The 17,490-nt window shown below is 40.0% G+C and overlaps 1 protein-coding gene across 1 annotated transcript in view; it reads left to right on the forward strand.

Moving 5' to 3' along the window:
* The window catches only part of CCNY (cyclin Y), a 220,046-nt gene that overhangs the window by 98,404 nt on the left and 104,152 nt on the right, over window positions 1–17,490 (forward strand). The gene's annotated exons all lie outside the window — the stretch shown is intronic.

Raw genomic sequence — 17,490 nt, forward strand, 5'->3', positions numbered from 1 at the left:
CTCCCACTCCCCCTGCTTGTGTTCCCTCTCTCGCTGTGTCTCTCTCTGTCAAATAAATAAATAAAATCTTAAAAAAAAAAAAAAAAGATTGCATGTTTGTGAAATTGAATTTTACTACAAAATGTGGTGTGTATTTTTTTTTTTTTTAAAGATTTTATTTACTTATTTGAGAGAGAGACTGAGAGAGAGAGCACATGAGAGGGGGGAGGGTCAGAGGGAGAAGCAGACTCCCCGCCGAACCGGGAGCCCGATGCAGGACTGGATCCAGGGACTCCAGGATCATGACCTGAGCCGAAGGCAGTCGCTTAACCAACTGAGCCACCCAGGCGCCCCTGTGGTGTGTATTTTATGAGTTCTTACTTTTGGTGTCTGTGAGTGGTAATGCAGATGGGAAAAACCAGCCACCTAGAGTTAATCTGTCCTGCAGAACTCCGACTCCCCATGGCTCATTCACTTGTATGACAGATTCCTGACATGTGAGAAGAATTGACTACACATATTAACAAAATCCTTTTAAAAACTAACTGAAGTCTTTAGTGTGGCTGTTTCTCAATTTCCATATTTACACTGACAATTTAGTTTCCACATGGAATGAGTTTTTCAGGATCCTGTTTACTGAGTAAGTTTTAGGGAATGTTTTACCCACCCTAGGGCAGCAAAGTCCTTGCTTGGCCCCTACTCAGCGCAAGGCACAAGTACTTTGTTTTTAATTTAAACATTTGAGGAGCAGCCACACTGTTTAGTTGTAATAATTTTTCCTTTTTTGTTTGTTTAGATGGGATTTTTTTCATATATGTTAAGCTCATAACAAGTGTATTTCTAGTCACCTTCTACTGGAATCGCAACACCAAGTCCTGGTGATGTAACCAGTCTGGGTAGTGAGGCATAGTCTTTGATTTAGTGATAGTCTCTCTTTTTTTTTTTTTAAAGATTTTATTTATTTATTTGACAGAGAGAGACAGACAGTGAGAGAGGGAACACAAGCAGGGGGAGTGGGAGAGGGAGAAGCAGGCTCCCCGCTGAGCAGGGAGCCGGATGCGGGGCTCGATCCCAGGACCCTGGGATCATGACCTGAGCCGAAGGCAGATGCTTAACGACTGAGCCACCCAGGTGCCCCTAGTGATAGTCTCTTAAAAGTAACATGATGAATTCACTAGATTGTCTTTGTATCTGACTAACTGACAAGGGAATATCTTGAGGTATTCTTGTTTGGAAAGTAATTTGAAGGAAGGTATCACTCAACCAAAGAACAGTTGTTCCTTCTTAATCCTGTACACCTCTCAAAGGTGTGCTTGGCCAAGGGAAATCTGTTAAAAAGTAGAGGACTGTAGAAATAATTGTGTCAAAGAACTTGATCTTGATATTAGAAATTGCACGGGGTTGAGGAGTCTGTTGTGTATGTGTACTCTTATATCTGTCAGCCCATCTGCATCTTAAACTGACCTGTGCTGTTGCATGAACTCTGAGAGCAAGATTGGGACTCAGTGGCATGTCCCCAGAGCCAATCTATTGTCCTGCACATAGTAAGCACTCCGTAAACGCTGGGCAAACCAAAACGCAACCATTAAATGCAGTCCAGTCCTGGCTCCCCCATGGGTTGTTGTCCAGTACTGAGATGAAAGAAATAGCATAAAGAAAGTGAGATTGGCGAGAAGTGTAGTACAATGGGAGTTAAAGGCAGAAGCTGTTAACTGTGTTTTGTTTTTCTTTCTAATCTTCCTAGGGGTGATGCCACAGGTTAATAGTTAACAGTAAAAATCAGACTGGGTATTGTGAAACACAGAACTTGAAATGACAAAAGAGATGAAATGTCCAGCTCTAGTTTCTCTTCTGAAGTTACTTAGATTGACTAAACAAGTGTTACTTGGTGGGGAAGAGCCTCATGTTTGTTTTCATTTTTATTGAGAAACACCAGGGTCAGCGTGGGTTGGGAAATTTGGGTTCTTGAGGTACCTTCCATCCTGAGCCCAGAGTTTACTGAAGTAGTTTCAGGACCTGAAACGCATCTAGACCTCCTCTCCCTTTTTTCCATCAAAATCGTGATAGTTAACTGTTGTAATGAACATGTATGACTGTCCTGGAGGGGAATATAATTTACCACAAGGGCCTTTGGGGTAGTAGATTTGGGGATTGGTTAAATATACCAAGGAATTGTCAGCTCCTCTCCTAACTACTGCATTCCTGGATCTTGACTTTTCTTAGGCTACAAAGAGAAAGAATCTTAGGCAGTTGTCCTTTTTCACGCTACCCTAGAGGCAGCACTGCATGGAAGTACCTTTATGCTTTTCTAACATGTTGAGTTCACTTATGATTTAGATCTTCAGATTAAAATGGTTAATAAATTGTGGGCTCAGGTGACAGAGGTTTGAATATTTGGTCTGCCGGTTTCTAGCTTTGAGATATTGGGCCGGTTAAATCTCTCAGTGCCTCAGTTTCTTCATCTGTAAAATAGTATTATCTCATTGTGCTGTCTGAAGATTAAATGAGGTCATGCACATAAAAAAATGAGCTCAGTGCCAAGTACGTAATAAGTGCTCCATAAATGCTATACAACTTGTTCGTTACTCTTATGCTGGGTATGTTATATTCTAGCTTTTTCAGACATATGGATCAGCAGCTCTCAAAATCTGGTCTTTGGTCCTTTCAGGGGGTAGTTCATGAGGTCAGAAATACTTTCAAAATAGTATCAATAGTTACTTGCATCTTTCACTGTATTGACATTGCTCTGCTGGTACAGGGGCGATGGTGGGTAGAACTGTTGGCTCATTAGCCAGCATTAAAGCAGTGCAGCGTCTAGGTGATTATTGAGTTACAGGCTAGCCTAACTTTTTTTTTCATGGAACACCATTTTTAGTTTAAAGAACAGTTGACTAAAGTTATTCAGGTGGATATTTCCCTGAAAATAAGTAAAATGACTCTGTGTCCCTTCAAGGAAGATGGCTGGCAATACTTGTTGCCAGTGATAAAGTTCATGTTTTCGTTATTCTAGAATTTTGGAAAACTTGGATCTCTTACCTGAGTTTTAACAGTTTACTGTTACTTAAAGACATTTCTGATAAGATGGGGTTAATAATAATGTGTTTCTTTTCTTTTTTAAAAAGATTTTAGAGAGAGAGTGCGTGAGTGGTGGTGGGGGCAGAGGGGAAGGGAGAGAATCTAAAGGAGACTCTATGCTAAGCATGGAGACTGATGCTGGGTTTGATCTCATGACCCTGAGATCATGTCCTGAGTCGAAACCAAGAGTCGGATGCTTAACCAGCTGAGCCATCCAGGTGCCCCAATGTGATGTTTAAAAAAAATGAATAATGAAATATGTCAACATTTAGAAGATCTATACAGCTCGTGAATAAATATTTTTCAGATGACCAACAAAATGTTAAGGAATCTTGCTTGAATAAAATATCCATTCAAAGTACAAGATAGACCAATGGATTTTAACCTAACAGAGTACAAAAGGTTCATTGACATGGTTTCAGATTCCTTATTTGCAGCTAACCTTTAATACCCTTTTTTGGCAGGGTATCAAAGAATATAATTATCTGAAAAGGCTATTAAAATACTCTTCCCTTTTCCAACCTCATATATGTGTGAGGCCAGATTTTCTACATATACTTCAACCAAAGCAATGTATTGCCACAGATTGAATGATGAAGCAGATAGGGAAAACTGTCCTCTCTTAAGCCAGATATGAAATAAATTTGCATAAATGTAAAATATCGTAGCTCTTATAAACTGCTTTGAGAAATATATTTTTTGTAGAAAGTTTTTTTTTTTTTAAGATTTTATTTATTTATTTGACACAGAGAGACACAGCGAGAGAGGGAACACAAGCAGGGGGAGTGGGAGAGGGAGAAGCAGGCTTCCCGCTGAGCAGGGAGCCTGATGCGGGGCTCGATCCCAGGACCCTGGGATCATGACCTGAGCCGAAGGCAGACGCTTGACGACTGAGCCACCCAGGTGCCCCAAAATAGTTTTTTTAAATTGTAATTTAAAATTCTTATTTCTGATTTAAGATGAATAAAGAAATAGTATTAAAATTTCTCAATTTTAATGTCCAATATGATAAATATCTAGAGATGTAACTCACATAACCACAGCTATTTGAGGTCTTCAATACTTTTTAAGAGTTATAGAGGGGTCCTAAGACCAAAGAGCTTGAAAAAAACTGATGTAGGTCCTCCCTGGCTGTTTGACATTAGACAAATTATTTCAACTATTGACTTCCATTTACATATCTTCAAAATAGGAAGAAAATGGGGTTGCTATGAGTATGGACATAATCTCTTTTAAGATACCTAGCTCAGTTCTTCGTATTTAGTAACTGTTCAATGAATTGATAGCTCTGCTCTTACTTACTCTTACTGGAGTCCTTTCAACCACAGTATAAGCTCTCTTTATGTGTCTGGGTATTAGAGACAAATATGCAGAATCTCTGTTTTTGTTGGAACAGGTGTTTAAAAAATGCCTGTTAAACAAGTGAATTGGAAAATTCTTAGGACCCTTGAAATAATCTTTGATTATTCAGGAACTAACCTTGAGTATTTGACTTACAACTTAATAGTGATGGGCTCCGGGCGCCTGGGTGGCTCAGTTGGTTAAGCGACTGCCTTCGGCTCAGGTCATGATCCTGGAGTCCCGGGATCGAGTCCCGCATCGGGCTCCCTGCTCGGCAGGGAGTCTGCTTCTCCCTTTGACCCTCCTCCCTCTCATGCTCTCTGTCTCTCATTCTCTCTCTCTCAAATAAAAAAAAAAAATAGTGATGGGCTCCGTCAGTAGCAGTTTTAGCATAAATTTAAAGAACAGCTTTGGAACAGAGAGGACTTTGTATGCCCCTTTGTCTTGTTCCTGGCTCTGCCAAACATGAACTCTGTGATCTTAGTGAAGGCCCTGCCTCTCAGTCTGATCATTTAAAAAAAAAATGTGATGAGATGCTGAGATCTTACTGTAGAATTTTAAGTTCAAGTCATAGTGGATTTCATAGTAGTTTTTTTTCTTAAAGGCACAGGTGAAGGGAAGGAGTGGGAAAAAAGAAAGAGGGCAATGTGGATGATCCTGTGAATGAATATCAGAAGTTACCATATAAATGAATTAGGAGATAACCATTTGAACCGTACAGGAATTTTTCACTTTAGGAATAGATTGGCCACATAATAGCAACTTCAGTGCAGAGTATTAACTGCTCAAGAGAGAAGCAGATTAAGAGGTAAAAATTAGAATTTAAAGATTAATTGTTGGGGCGCCTGGGTGGCTCAGTTGTTAAGTGTCTGCCTTCGGCTCAGGTCATGATCCCAGGGTCCTGGGATCGAGCCCCACATCGGGCTCCCTGCTCAGCAGGAAGCCTGCTTCTCTCCTACTCCCCCTGCTGGTGTTCCCTCTCTTGCTGTGTCTCTCTCTCTCTGTCAAATAAATAAATAAAATCTTTAAAAAAGAAAAAAAAAAGAGATTAAGTGTTGTCTGTCAGAATTGAAGGTAATGATTGACGTTTTAACCCAGTTTAAGAAGAAAAAAGATTTTTTTTTTCATGCCTCTATCACTGGCATAACTGTGTAAGTGAGCATAAATCTATTTCCAAAAATGTTATGTATATATAATTTTTAAAAAATTTAGCATTTAGGGCGCCTGGGTGGCTCAGTTGGTTAAGCGACTGCCTTCGGCTCAGGTCATGATCCTGGAGTCCCGGGATCGAGTCCCGCATCGGGCTCCCTGCTCGGCGGGGAGTCTGCTTCTCCCTCTGACCCTCCTCCATCTTGTGCTCTCTGTCTCTCATTCTCTCTCTCTCTCAAATAAATAAATAAAATCTTTAAAAAAAAATAAAAAAATTAAAAATTTAGCATTTAAATTCATCTTTGGTCATTTGGATAAACCTTTCTAACGAGTATGTTTTTATACTAACCCTGTTAATCGCAGAGAAGCATGATTATATAATTTATTATAGTTTTTTTCCCTGTCCTGTCTTTGATCTTGTAAGTAAAATCACTCACATTTAGGAGTTCTCTCCCTCCTTCCCCCCTTCTGTAAGCATGCAAGGAGAGAGAGAAGCAGTCCTTGAGGTTGTAGCTTCAGCCTATCATTTATCTAACCTTTGAATTCCCTCTGATCTAGCTGACAAATGCTTTAGAAACCAGTGCCGAATTAAAAAAAAAAATTGGCTAAACTGTCATTCTTTAGAGTTTTGACATGTGTTCTTAGTGCAAAATCCGATAAAGCCATGTTCATTTTGTTGGGAAAGGAGAAGCATCCTAAGCATGTAGTCCATACCCAGGCTTAGGAGCTCCACAGGCTGGATTAGCTCCTTGGCTCCACCACTTACAGGCTGTTGGTCTGATGTTGAGTTACTGAGCTTCATATTATGATCCTCTGTTTTCACGCCCATAAAGTGGAGAAATTAATATCTACACCATGGGTTTTCTGGCATTGAGGTGTGTAAGGTATTTAATGCAGAGTCTGGGAAAAATTGTGGTGCATTTTCTTCTGTTGAGGAACGGCACAAGCATAGATAGATCATATTGTGGACAGAATGTCAGTGTGCAAACCTTGGTAGATCAGTGATTTAAATACTTGAGTCATGTGGCATAGTTTTACTGGTATAAGTTAACACTGATTGTCTGACAGTAGGGGAAGGAGGATTAGATTTGAGTCAGAAGAGCTGGGTTGGCATTCCGGCTCCATTACTTGCTATTTTACTTTGGATGGATATTTTTATTTTGCTCAGCTTTGGTGTCCTTATCCTGAATGAGCAGACTAATAGCTGCCTCAGAAGACTGTTGGAGTGATGAAATGAGAAAGAAACTAAGAGTGCCTGTTGTACAATAGCCCTAATAAAGAGGAATTCTCTATGTTTTGTAAATAAATAGTTAACATTTCTAACTGCTTACCTTTGAATGAAACTTTGAATTTTAGGCAGTCCTTCATGTAATTTTCATATCACTTAAGAATAACTGAACAGGCTACCTCGTACAGTGGGCATAAGATGACGGTACATATTTTTGTTTGAGTGTTTTTATCATGTTTTATAACTTTTTAAAGATTTTATTTTAGAGAGTGCACGCATGCATGTGAGTTCCTGTGAGTGAGCAGGGGGAGCGCAGAGGGAGAGGGAGAGAAGCAGACTCCCTGCTGAGTGCAGAGCCCCACAGAGGCTCGATCCTAGGACCCCGAGATAATGACCTGAGCCAAAATCAAGAGTCGGGTGCTTAACCAACTGAGCCACTCAGGTGCCCCATTTTTGTAATATTTTAAGTTCTTCTTCCTTACCTGTTTATCTTAATAAGATATCTGGTAGAACATATATATTGATCAGTCATCTCATGAAGAGAAATAATCTCTTCCTTCCAGTGGAATCTTTGGATCGCAAAATGAAAATTTCTTTAATATGGAAGCAAAAACAAATGCACATTTTGGGTTTTATAAGTTTAATTATACTTAAGTTTAGAAATTCAAATGTTTTCTTCTTGTTGGATAAGAAAAATCCAATAGTAGAACATGAAAGACAAAACTAATTTTTTTTTTTGACAAAACAAATTTTTTAATTACATAGTATAAGAAAGGACAGCACTCCAATAAAATTTTCTGGTATCTCAGGTTTTTTTTTTAGCAATTTCTTCACCATGTAGAATTTTAGAACTGGAAAGTAACCCTAAGAGAACATCTAGTTTAATCCTCTGATTTCACAGCTGAGAAAACTGGTGCTCAGAAAGGGTCACAGCTAGTTAGTGGCAGAACCGAGAGTTATGTGACCTCAGCCTCTGGAGTCTCACTTGAGTGGCTTCTGTTAGGTGAAGGACATTCTGGGGGCTCATTGTGTTCATTTGCTTGTCATTTTCATCAGTGCCTTTTTTATTTGATCCTTAAGTATCTGGAATGTGGTAAAACATTATTAAATCTTTTTAGTTATACTAATGTGCTAGTACCATGTGTACCTTGGTCTTACCATCTGAATTGAGGATTCACTCTGGCGCAGGGACACGAAGATAGCTTCTCTTTAAAATAGTATGTCAACTAAAGTGCCCGCCCATCATACTCCTCCCCCTTCTATTGTAAGACCTTTTGAATGAAATAAAGTATTATTCCCTTTACTCTTTTCTCAACTTTTAAATTTATTTTTTTGCCTTTTTATTTATTTAGTTAATAAAAACACTGTTTTTGGTATCTCATATCAATATAATCATCTGACAGGTTTTTGTCAAATAGTAAAACATATCTGTTGTCAAAGAAAAGAAGTGAAGAATAATGTTCTCTGTCCCAAAGTATACTAATTAAGCAGATATGTTAACTGTTAGGCATAAAAAGAAAAAAAACCACAGATTTTCCAGTATATATATCATACACTTATCTTAGCTCTGCTGTCTTCAGAAATAGTTTTAAAAGTGATGACTTTTACTGTACAAATTGGACTGGTATTGGCACTATTTCCTTGACAGTAAATTTGAGTGCTGCAAAGTGTCATCAATCATATTCGCACTCTTGTGAGTGACAGAGAGGGGAGGGGGGAGGTTGCTCGTGATTTTTTTTTTTAGCTGGAGAATAAACTTCTTCATTCTCTTTAGAGTATTTTAAGTGACATGAAGCACGAAGGAAGGTGCAGCCCAAGTTGATAATGTGATTCTAACGTGGGCTGTCATGATGAGTTTGGGTTTTTCCCCTACAAAGGTGAGTCTAGAAAAGGCTGGCCCAGTGCCATGTGTTATTATGTTGTTTCCTTCTGTCTGATAGGGGATTTGGGCATAACAGGTTCAAGGAAGAGCAATGGCTGTGTAATTTTTCAACCCTCATAAATTAATTATGACTCCCATGGCCCTTGGTGAAGGCCCAGCTGGGCAGACTATTGAGTAGCGTGTCTACAGTGTGGAAGGAGTCTGGCTATTGCCTAGAGAGTTTTATCCTGTCCTTATTGGTAGAATTAAAATTACTTATGTGAGTGTTCAGTTTTAGGGACTTGCATTATTTGGCAAATGGTTTTTTTAAAAAGGCATCAAAGACAAATTGATTAGTTTTGAACTTTATTTTCCTATATTTATACTTTGTCCTGACCCTTTGTCAGATTTTTTTTTTTCTTCAAATTGAAGGCCAGGATTCCCTTTTCTGCTTATGAAGTATTACTTTCTAATCCTTTGCTTTGAATGAACCAATACATAGATGTCTTTGGAATGATTCTTCCTGGTTCCTTCTTTATATCACCGTTCTGAGAATGTACTTTTTATCCAATTCTAGGCATATTTACTGTTCTCAACTGTGGCTGCTACTTGGGGGTAAACCTGTTACCTCATTTATTGGTTCTCTTTTTTCCCCCTTTTTCTTCACTTTGTGCCCCTTACTCTTCCTTTTTGCCTTTTTATGTGTCATCTTTTGTGTTCTCCCTGCCTAAACTTAAATTTAGAATGTAAATGAACAGAATTCCCTACCTGAAGTGCTACCAGCTGTTGAAGGAGAGCCACGGGGAGAGGAGTTGAAGGAGGAAACCCAAATCCCCTGCTTCACAGGCTCTGACTGCTTAGGGGAAGCAGACTTCAATATGTGGATGTTCAGAGATGGACGGGATACTGTTGAAGGCATGTAAATGGAGAATGATGGTTGGAAACAAATATTACAAGAGTAGGAGTCAGAGGTGCCACAACCCCATCCCTGCCAGGGCACTTAGTTTCAGGACCCTTTGGTAAAATGCTTACCTCCCTGGTAGTTTGTTTCCTCATTTGTAAAATAATGGGAATAACTATCCACTCTACCTATTCACAGGCATATTGTGAAGGTGAAATAAGATAGAATGTGCACAAAGACCCCTTGTAAAGGGTTAATAAGCCCAGTGTGCAGAATGAGCTTGCCATACCCTTGGGAAACAGTGTAGCCTAGTGGTAGGGTCTCAGACTGGGCTGTATTGTAGGCCATATGGCCCACGTGCATGAGGACTGGTTCTGCCTGAGGGTAAGTAATGTGAAAGATTATTTTTATACTGAAATAATCACATGCACATTGTATTTATAGAATGCAACATTTGTCTTTATTTTAAGGATAATATGACATGGTCAAGTTGCCATTACATCTCTGTGCCCTTCCCAAGTTACTTGTTTACTTACTGTTGTCTGTTGTTCATTAGAATATTTCAGTGTCAAACTGAGAACTGTTGGTATAGCCCAAAGCTTTTGTATTTAGGAGTATATGGACTTGTACTCAGATGCCCTTTCCAACCTCTTTGGGCCTCATCTTCCTCATAGTGTACTATGTAGGTATCAAATAGTAGGTTTGGCTGAGGACTAAGTGAGATAATATCTGGCACACCCTGGTCATTAAGATGGTTAAGTTCCTTTCCCTAGGGGCGCCTGGGTGGCTCAGTTGGTTAAGCGACTGCCTTCGGCTCAGGTCATGATCCTGGAGTCCCTGGGTCGAGTCCCGCATCGGGCTCCCTGCTCGGCAGGGAGTCTGCTTCTCCCTCTGGCCCTCCCCCGTCTCATGTGCTCTCTCTCATTCTCTCTGTCTCAAATAGATAAATAAAATCTTTAAAAAAAAAAAAAAAGTTCCTTTCCCTATTACTATGGTAATGATGATGTATGGTTCCTCTTGGAGTTCTGAAGCAGCAAGTTCATTATAGGTGGAGGTGGTCAGCAGGAGTTTTAAAAAGTGAGGGAGATGTAAACCGAGTTACAAAAGAAGGGTACACTCTGGATAGTGGATGAGAAGCCATTTCAGGTGGACAGAGAAATGGAGAGATGGGAACTGTGGAGGTGGACAGGAGCAGGGTCAGCGCATCAACCCAGCTTGCGAGTGGCTTGAAGGATTGGGGAGGGCAGTAGTGGGATGGGAGCTTGGGAGGTTTTGTGGAGGGTCCAGAGAGGAGGGCCTTGAATGTCAGGCCAGGAATTTGGAGATTGTCTTTTGGAGAAGACAGGGTTTTTGAAAGGTATGTCTGGTGGTGGGATACAGTGCTCACAAAGTAACTCTTTCCAAGATAAGGTAATTCTCAACATGTCTCCCTGTTCTTCAACATGTATCTAAGAATGTTGTCTTGAGGGGCATAGTTTCTGAAGAGTCTGGTACAACCCCCTGCCTCCCTTTTGTCAGAATCCAGCTCAGGTGTCACTCAGCTCTTGCTTCTGACTCTCAGTTCACCGTGGCTTTGTCAGTGCTGGGTTTTCCACTGCTGCCATTTCTCACTTTACCTCCCAGCTTGGCTGAAGAGTTTCCAGTTGGTCTGCAGTGGGGAGACTGTGAGGGAATCCAGCTTCACCTGAACCTCTAGCGTATTAGCCCATGTCCCATCTCAGATCAAGCCTTGCTCCAAGGTGAGACGTATTGTGATGATTGTGATGTTTCTGAGGTCTTAAAACTTCCACCAGTTTTGATGTTTGTCCATTTGATGAAAATGGAATTTTCAGAAAGCTTAAAATGAGTTAAATTTTTTTTTCATTTTTTCCTTCTCGGTGAGCTGGTTTACAGGTTCATAATTTAAAATGCCGATTTTAAAAGCTTTATATTTGGTGTGACTTGATGGAACTGGGTTTGAACTGCCAAAATACATGAGGGTCTTATGTCCTATTTGCCTTGTGTCTTTAGGTAAAGATCTGATCATTTGAAATCACATTTTTCCATAGCTGTGGCCTTAGACTCAACATATATATCATGCTTTTCAATTCAATTATAATTCGACTGTTAAAAATATTGTGTTAAATGAAACTAAGTATGAATGTAGCAAGAATTTGCTTGGCAATTCAAGGGTTTATAAAATCAGTAGCTGTGTTTAAATAAATACACATGCCTCACTGAGCTTCAGATGCATCCTTCTAGGTTTTGTGTTCAGGGTGAGAAGTTTTTACTTTCTCTTGAGAAGTTTTAAAATTAGATAATAAAAAAATGGAAAGGAATGAAAATAGTAAATGGAGAAAATTGTCCCCTTTCTGCCACAGCCTCCTCTCCTCCCTAGATGTAAGTTCTCTGTCTGGAAGCAAACACTCTTACCAGCCTCTGTGTGGCTCTCCACAGGCAGCCTCTGCATTTATAGACATACTGATATGAGTGTACATTTATTTTCACACAAGTGATAGCATAATACACACAGCTGTGGCCCTGCTTATTTTCCATGACAGCCTACCTTGGTGTTCTTTTTGGATCCAGTATGTAAATTTCTAACTTACTCTTTTTAATAGCTGTGTAATATTGTACTGTACAAGTGTATCATTGTTTATTCCACCAGTCTTCTATTAATGGACATTAAAGTTGTTTCCAATATTTTATTATTATTTAGTGAATATCCTTGTAAGAAACAGGTCATTCGTTAAGATGTGGGAGCTCTATAATTGTCTGAAATATTTCCCCTACATATATTCATAACCACATCAGACAGTGTTGTTACACTTTTGGCTTCTACTGGTACAATTCAGAAAACATAAAAGGAAAAGGAAAGCCTTTTGTACGTACCATATTTTTGCATGCCGTATTCTTTTTTCATTCCTGATGTTCCAAAGTTGTTTTTTTTCTTTGGTCATTTCCTTTGTTTCCTTTGTGTGAGCCAGGATGGCAGCAAATTCTCTTAGTTTTCATGAAAATATCTTGATTTCCTCTTCATTCCTGAAGGATATTTTTGCCAAGTATAGGATTCTGGGTTGACCGTTCTTCCCACACCTGAAAATAGTTGTGCCACTTTCTTCTGATGAGAAATCTACAATTTGTTTCCCCTTTATAGGTGGGTGTCATTTTTCTCTGGCTGCTTTCAAGAATCTTTCTTTGTCTTTCGTTTTTAGAAGTTAAATTATTGATGTGAATTTCTTTGGTTTATTCTGTTTGAGATTTGCTCAGCTTGAGTCTGTAGGTTTATGTTTCTTGACAAATTTGGGAACTTCTCAGTCATTACTTTTTCAAGGAATTTACAAGTTCTGTCCTCTGTCTCTTCTTCTGGGATTTCAATGATATGAATGCTGGATCTTTGTAACACGTTGCTGTTGGCTTGACTTGTTTTTTATTTTTTATTTTATAATTACAGTTTGTCCATTTTTCTCTGTTGTTGAGGTTGGATAATTTCTTTTGTCCTCCCTCCCTTCTTTTTTTCAGTTCCCTGAATCTCTCCTCTGTTTCTTCCATTCTGCTGTTGAGCCCATCTACTGAGCTTTTTATTTTGGTTGTTGTATTTTTCAGCTCTAAATTTTCCATTTGGTTGTTCTTTATATTGTCTGTGTCTTTGCCGAGACTCCATTTTTCTGTGCTGCAGCTTTCTATTTTTGCATTTACTTCAAGTGTGTTCATAACTGCTCATTGAATTTGATCATGGCTGCTTTAAAATTTTGCTGGATAATTCTATTGTTAATTCTAATAATTCAGAGACAGTGTCATCTTAGTGTAGGCATATGTGGATTTTCATTTTTTTTCATTCAGTTTGAGATCTTCCAGCTTCTTGGTATGATGAGTGATTTTTTGATTGAGACCTAGTTTTTTTTATCATGCACTGAGACCCTGGCTCTTCTCTAAACCTTTTGCTTTCGCTGTTTTATGACATTGCACTGATAGGAGATAGGAGGGGCATTGACTGTGTTGTTACTATTTGATAGAGGTATAAGTTCGAGTTCTGTTGGCAACTAAGGGGTGTTTGGGGTGGGGCACTCTTTATTACTGCTGTTGGGGGGTGTTATTACTGGCCCGTGGGGAATGAAGTTCCAGCTAGCTCCCTACTTGGTTTTCTCTGACCCTACTGTTGGGGGGGTGTTGGGGTGCCTTGTTAGCCACCTCTCGAGGGTAGACAGGCTTCCCGCTTAGCCTTTGTTGCTATGAGTAGAGCTGGGGCTGCAGTCTTTTCTGTGGTGTTTGTCTGGAGTAGAGTGGTTATTATCTAAAAGTTTCCTGTCTTGCTAGATGGGTCCCTTTGTGTGCTTTTAGCTAGAGAGAGCAGGCTTTTTTTGGTCTGCATTTGTTCATTTTGCCAGTTGCCTGCTTCTTCAGCTCCAAGTCTGAGCTATAGGAGGTTAAAAAAAAAAAAAAATCACAGAACTCACCATTGTGTTGTTCCTCTGGTCCTGATATTCCTAGCCAGTCTGCTTTGTTCTCTCCACCTTTCAGAGTCTTCTTATGTTTGTTTTATATATAATGTCCAGGGATTTAGTTTTATTTAGCAGGAGAAATAGGGGAAAATACATCTACTTCATCTTCCTGGAAGTGGAAGTGGTATATGCATTTTGATCTTGATAGATATTTCCAAATTGCCCACCACAGAAGTTTACATTTCCCACCAGCAGTATACTAGAGGTGGGACTGCAGTCTGGATCAATTTGAGAATTTTTAAAAGTAGAAAGTTCTGAGGTGTCCAAATCCCATTACTTGTCTAATTTGGTTGTAATGCCCTGGAGGGAGAATTAGAGAGGTTCTCCCAATGGTCTTTTGTGACCAGGAAAGACCTGAGTCACCTTCTGGGTGTCCTTACTTGACTGCTCATGGGTCTGAGGTTCCTACATTCCCACCCTTCTCTCCCCAACCAGGAGCATAAAAAAGAGGAAACCCACCAGGGACAGATAACAAGGTGCTTGCTGAGTGCACCTGTGTGAGTAACATGCCACTCCCCGCTTCCCCTTCAAGATATAGTCTTCCCCAGGGCGCCTGGGTGGCTCAGTCAGTTAAGTGTCTGACTTCGGCTCAGGGCATGATCTCAGAGTCCTGGGATCACGCCCTGCGATGGGCTCCCCACTTAGCGGGGAGTCTGCTTCTCCCTCTGCCCCTCCCCCGCTTGTGCTTGCTCATTCATGTGCGTGCGCAGGTGCGCTCTCAAATAAATAAATAAAATCTTTTTTTTTTAAAGATTTTATTTATTTATTCATTTGAGAGAGCGAGAATGAGAGAAAGAGCACATGAGAGGGTGGAGGGTCAGAGGGAGAAGCAGACTCCCTGCTGAGCAGGGAGCCCGATGCGGGACTTGATCCAGGGACTCCAGGATCATGACCTGAGCCGAAGGCAGTCGCTTAACCAACTGAGCCACCCAGGTGCCCCATAAATAAATAAAATCTTAAAAAAAAAAATATGGTCTTCCCTATTGTGGTCTACCTTGTACTTTTGCCTTTGGAAGCTGGATTTCTGGAATCTCCAGGCTGCATATGTGGGAGAAAAAGTGCTAGCTTTGGTATACAGGAGTCTTTGTCCCTGCTTCTGCCCTGTCACTGGCTTTATGACCAGAGCTGCTGTCACGTGCCTTCTGGCCATCTACAAATGGAAGGAATTAAACTGGATGATCTTAAAAGAGTCATACCTGCTGAAGTTAGTTTTGTGATTCCAATTTTCTTTAGGTTCTTATGGGTATTCACGAAAATGTTCTTTGTGTATTACCTTGGTTAGGGCAAATTTCTAGCTCATTTTCAAGCTTCTGAAGAATGGTTCAGGAATTCTTACTGTTCGCCTTACTGTTCGCTGTGAAAGAATGTTGTCCAGGGGCGCCTGGGTGGCTCCGTTGGTGGAATGTCAGACTCTTGATTTTGGCTCGGGTCATGATCTCATGGTTGTGGGATCGAACCCTGAGTTGGGCTCCGTGCTTGGTGGAGAGTCTGCTTGAGATTCCCTCTCTCCTCTCCTTCCCCCTCTGCTCTTCTCCCCGACTCACGCATGCGAGCTTTCTCTCTGAAAAAGATAAATCTTAAGAAAAGAGAATATTGTCTGAATTTCTTGAGAATTGTGTAAAATAATCCTACGGGATTTCTTTATTCCCTTTAGATAGATGCTTAGAATTCAGAGGTTTGACAGTGCCAAGGGCTGCCCTCACATCTCTGCAGTGGTAATACCATAATGATTATCTTTGGGAAGCATGCCCACCTGTAACTGAACTATATAAACTCAGATCACTTTGTGGCAGCATATTAATTACATACATGCATTAGCAACAAGAAAAGTGTGTGTGTGGGGGGGAGGAGGGAACAAAGGGTGGAAAACAAATGATAACTCCTTTACCTTGCCATTAAAGGTGGTTGTTGAACAGAATTACAAAATCCAGATCTCTGTGTTAATAGCCACAGATCAGTTTTGCCAAGAAAGGAAAAGAAAGAGTGAGCTAGCATTGAAGCAGATGATTATCTGTCTTTAGCTTGGAAAATGGCACAGATGCTATTCTAAGCTCTAGCAACGAATATAGAAATTAACCATGGAGGACAGGCAGTCTGGCAGTAGAGGCTGAATAAGATGTAGTGAAATTTTTATAGACAGTGATGTAGTCATTGCCATTTATTTTTATAACTACTTAGAAATAGTGAGAAATGTCTTATTTATTGGCGTAATTGGGGAATGACATGAAGTACATACATGTGACTTTTCCTAAGAATTGAAGCTTACCACTTTGAATGCTTGAAACTTTTAATTTTACCTATACTTGATGGAAATCTTTCTAATATGATATGGTCAAAAGAATACTAATTTGTTGGTAAGTCCTTGGGAAAGCACTTAAGATTTTGGCCTCAGTTTGTCCATCTGTAAAGTGAGTTGGACCCAATGATCTCTAAGGTCCATTCTGGTTCTGAAAGGAAGCTCATATGTCACATATGATGGGCTTTCTTGTTTTCTAATGCAGAGTCTTTTACAAGATTCAACTTCTGCTTAATGATTCATCAGTCATTTAATTGTGCTGAAATATAGAGTGACCATCAGCCTTGATTGGGATATATGAAAATACTTGCTCTGACTTTCAACTGGCCTGATGGTTATACTTCTAAAAACTTTTTTTTAAAATTTAATTTAATTTTATTATGTTATGTTAGTCGCCATACAGTACATCATTAGTTTTTGATATAGTGTTCCATGATTCATTGTTTTCGTATAACACCCAGTGCTCCATGCAATACATGCCGTCCTTAATACCCATCACTGGGCTAACCCATCCCTTAACCCCCCTCCCCTCTAGAACCCTCAGTTTGTTTCTCAGAGTCCATAGTCTCTCATGGTTCGTCTCCCCCTCCGATTCCCCCCCTTCGTTTTTCCCTTCCTTCTCCTAATGTCCTCCATGCTATTCCTTATGTTCCACAAATAAGTGAAACCATATGATAATCAACTTTCTCTGCTTGACTTATTCCACTTAGCATAATCTCCTCCAGTCCCATCCATGTTGATGTAAAAGTTGGGTATTCATCCTTTCTGATGGCTGAATAATATTCCATTGTATATATGGACCACATCTTCTTTAACCATTCATCTGTTGAAGGTCATCTCAGCTCTTTCCACAGTTTGGCTATCGCGGACATTGCTGCTATGAACATTGGGGTGCATATGGCCCTTCTTTTCACTATGTGTCTTTGGGGTAAATACCCAGTAGTGCAAATGCTGGGTCATAGGGTAGCTCTATTTTTAATTTTTTGAGGAACCTCCACAGTGGCTGTACCAACTTGCATTCCCACCAACAGTGTAAGAGGGTTCCCCTTTCTCCACAACCTCTCCAACATTTGTTGTTTCTTGCCTTGTCAATTTTTGCCATTCTAACTGCTGTAATGTGTTTTTTTTTTTTTTTTAAGATTTTTATTTATTTATTTGACAGAGAGACAGCGAGAGAGG

Source organism: Leptonychotes weddellii, chromosome 5 (assembly GCF_054177405.1).
Source record: "Leptonychotes weddellii isolate Sample4059 chromosome 5, ASM5417740v2, whole genome shotgun sequence".
Lineage (NCBI taxonomy): Eukaryota > Metazoa > Chordata > Mammalia > Carnivora > Phocidae > Leptonychotes > Leptonychotes weddellii.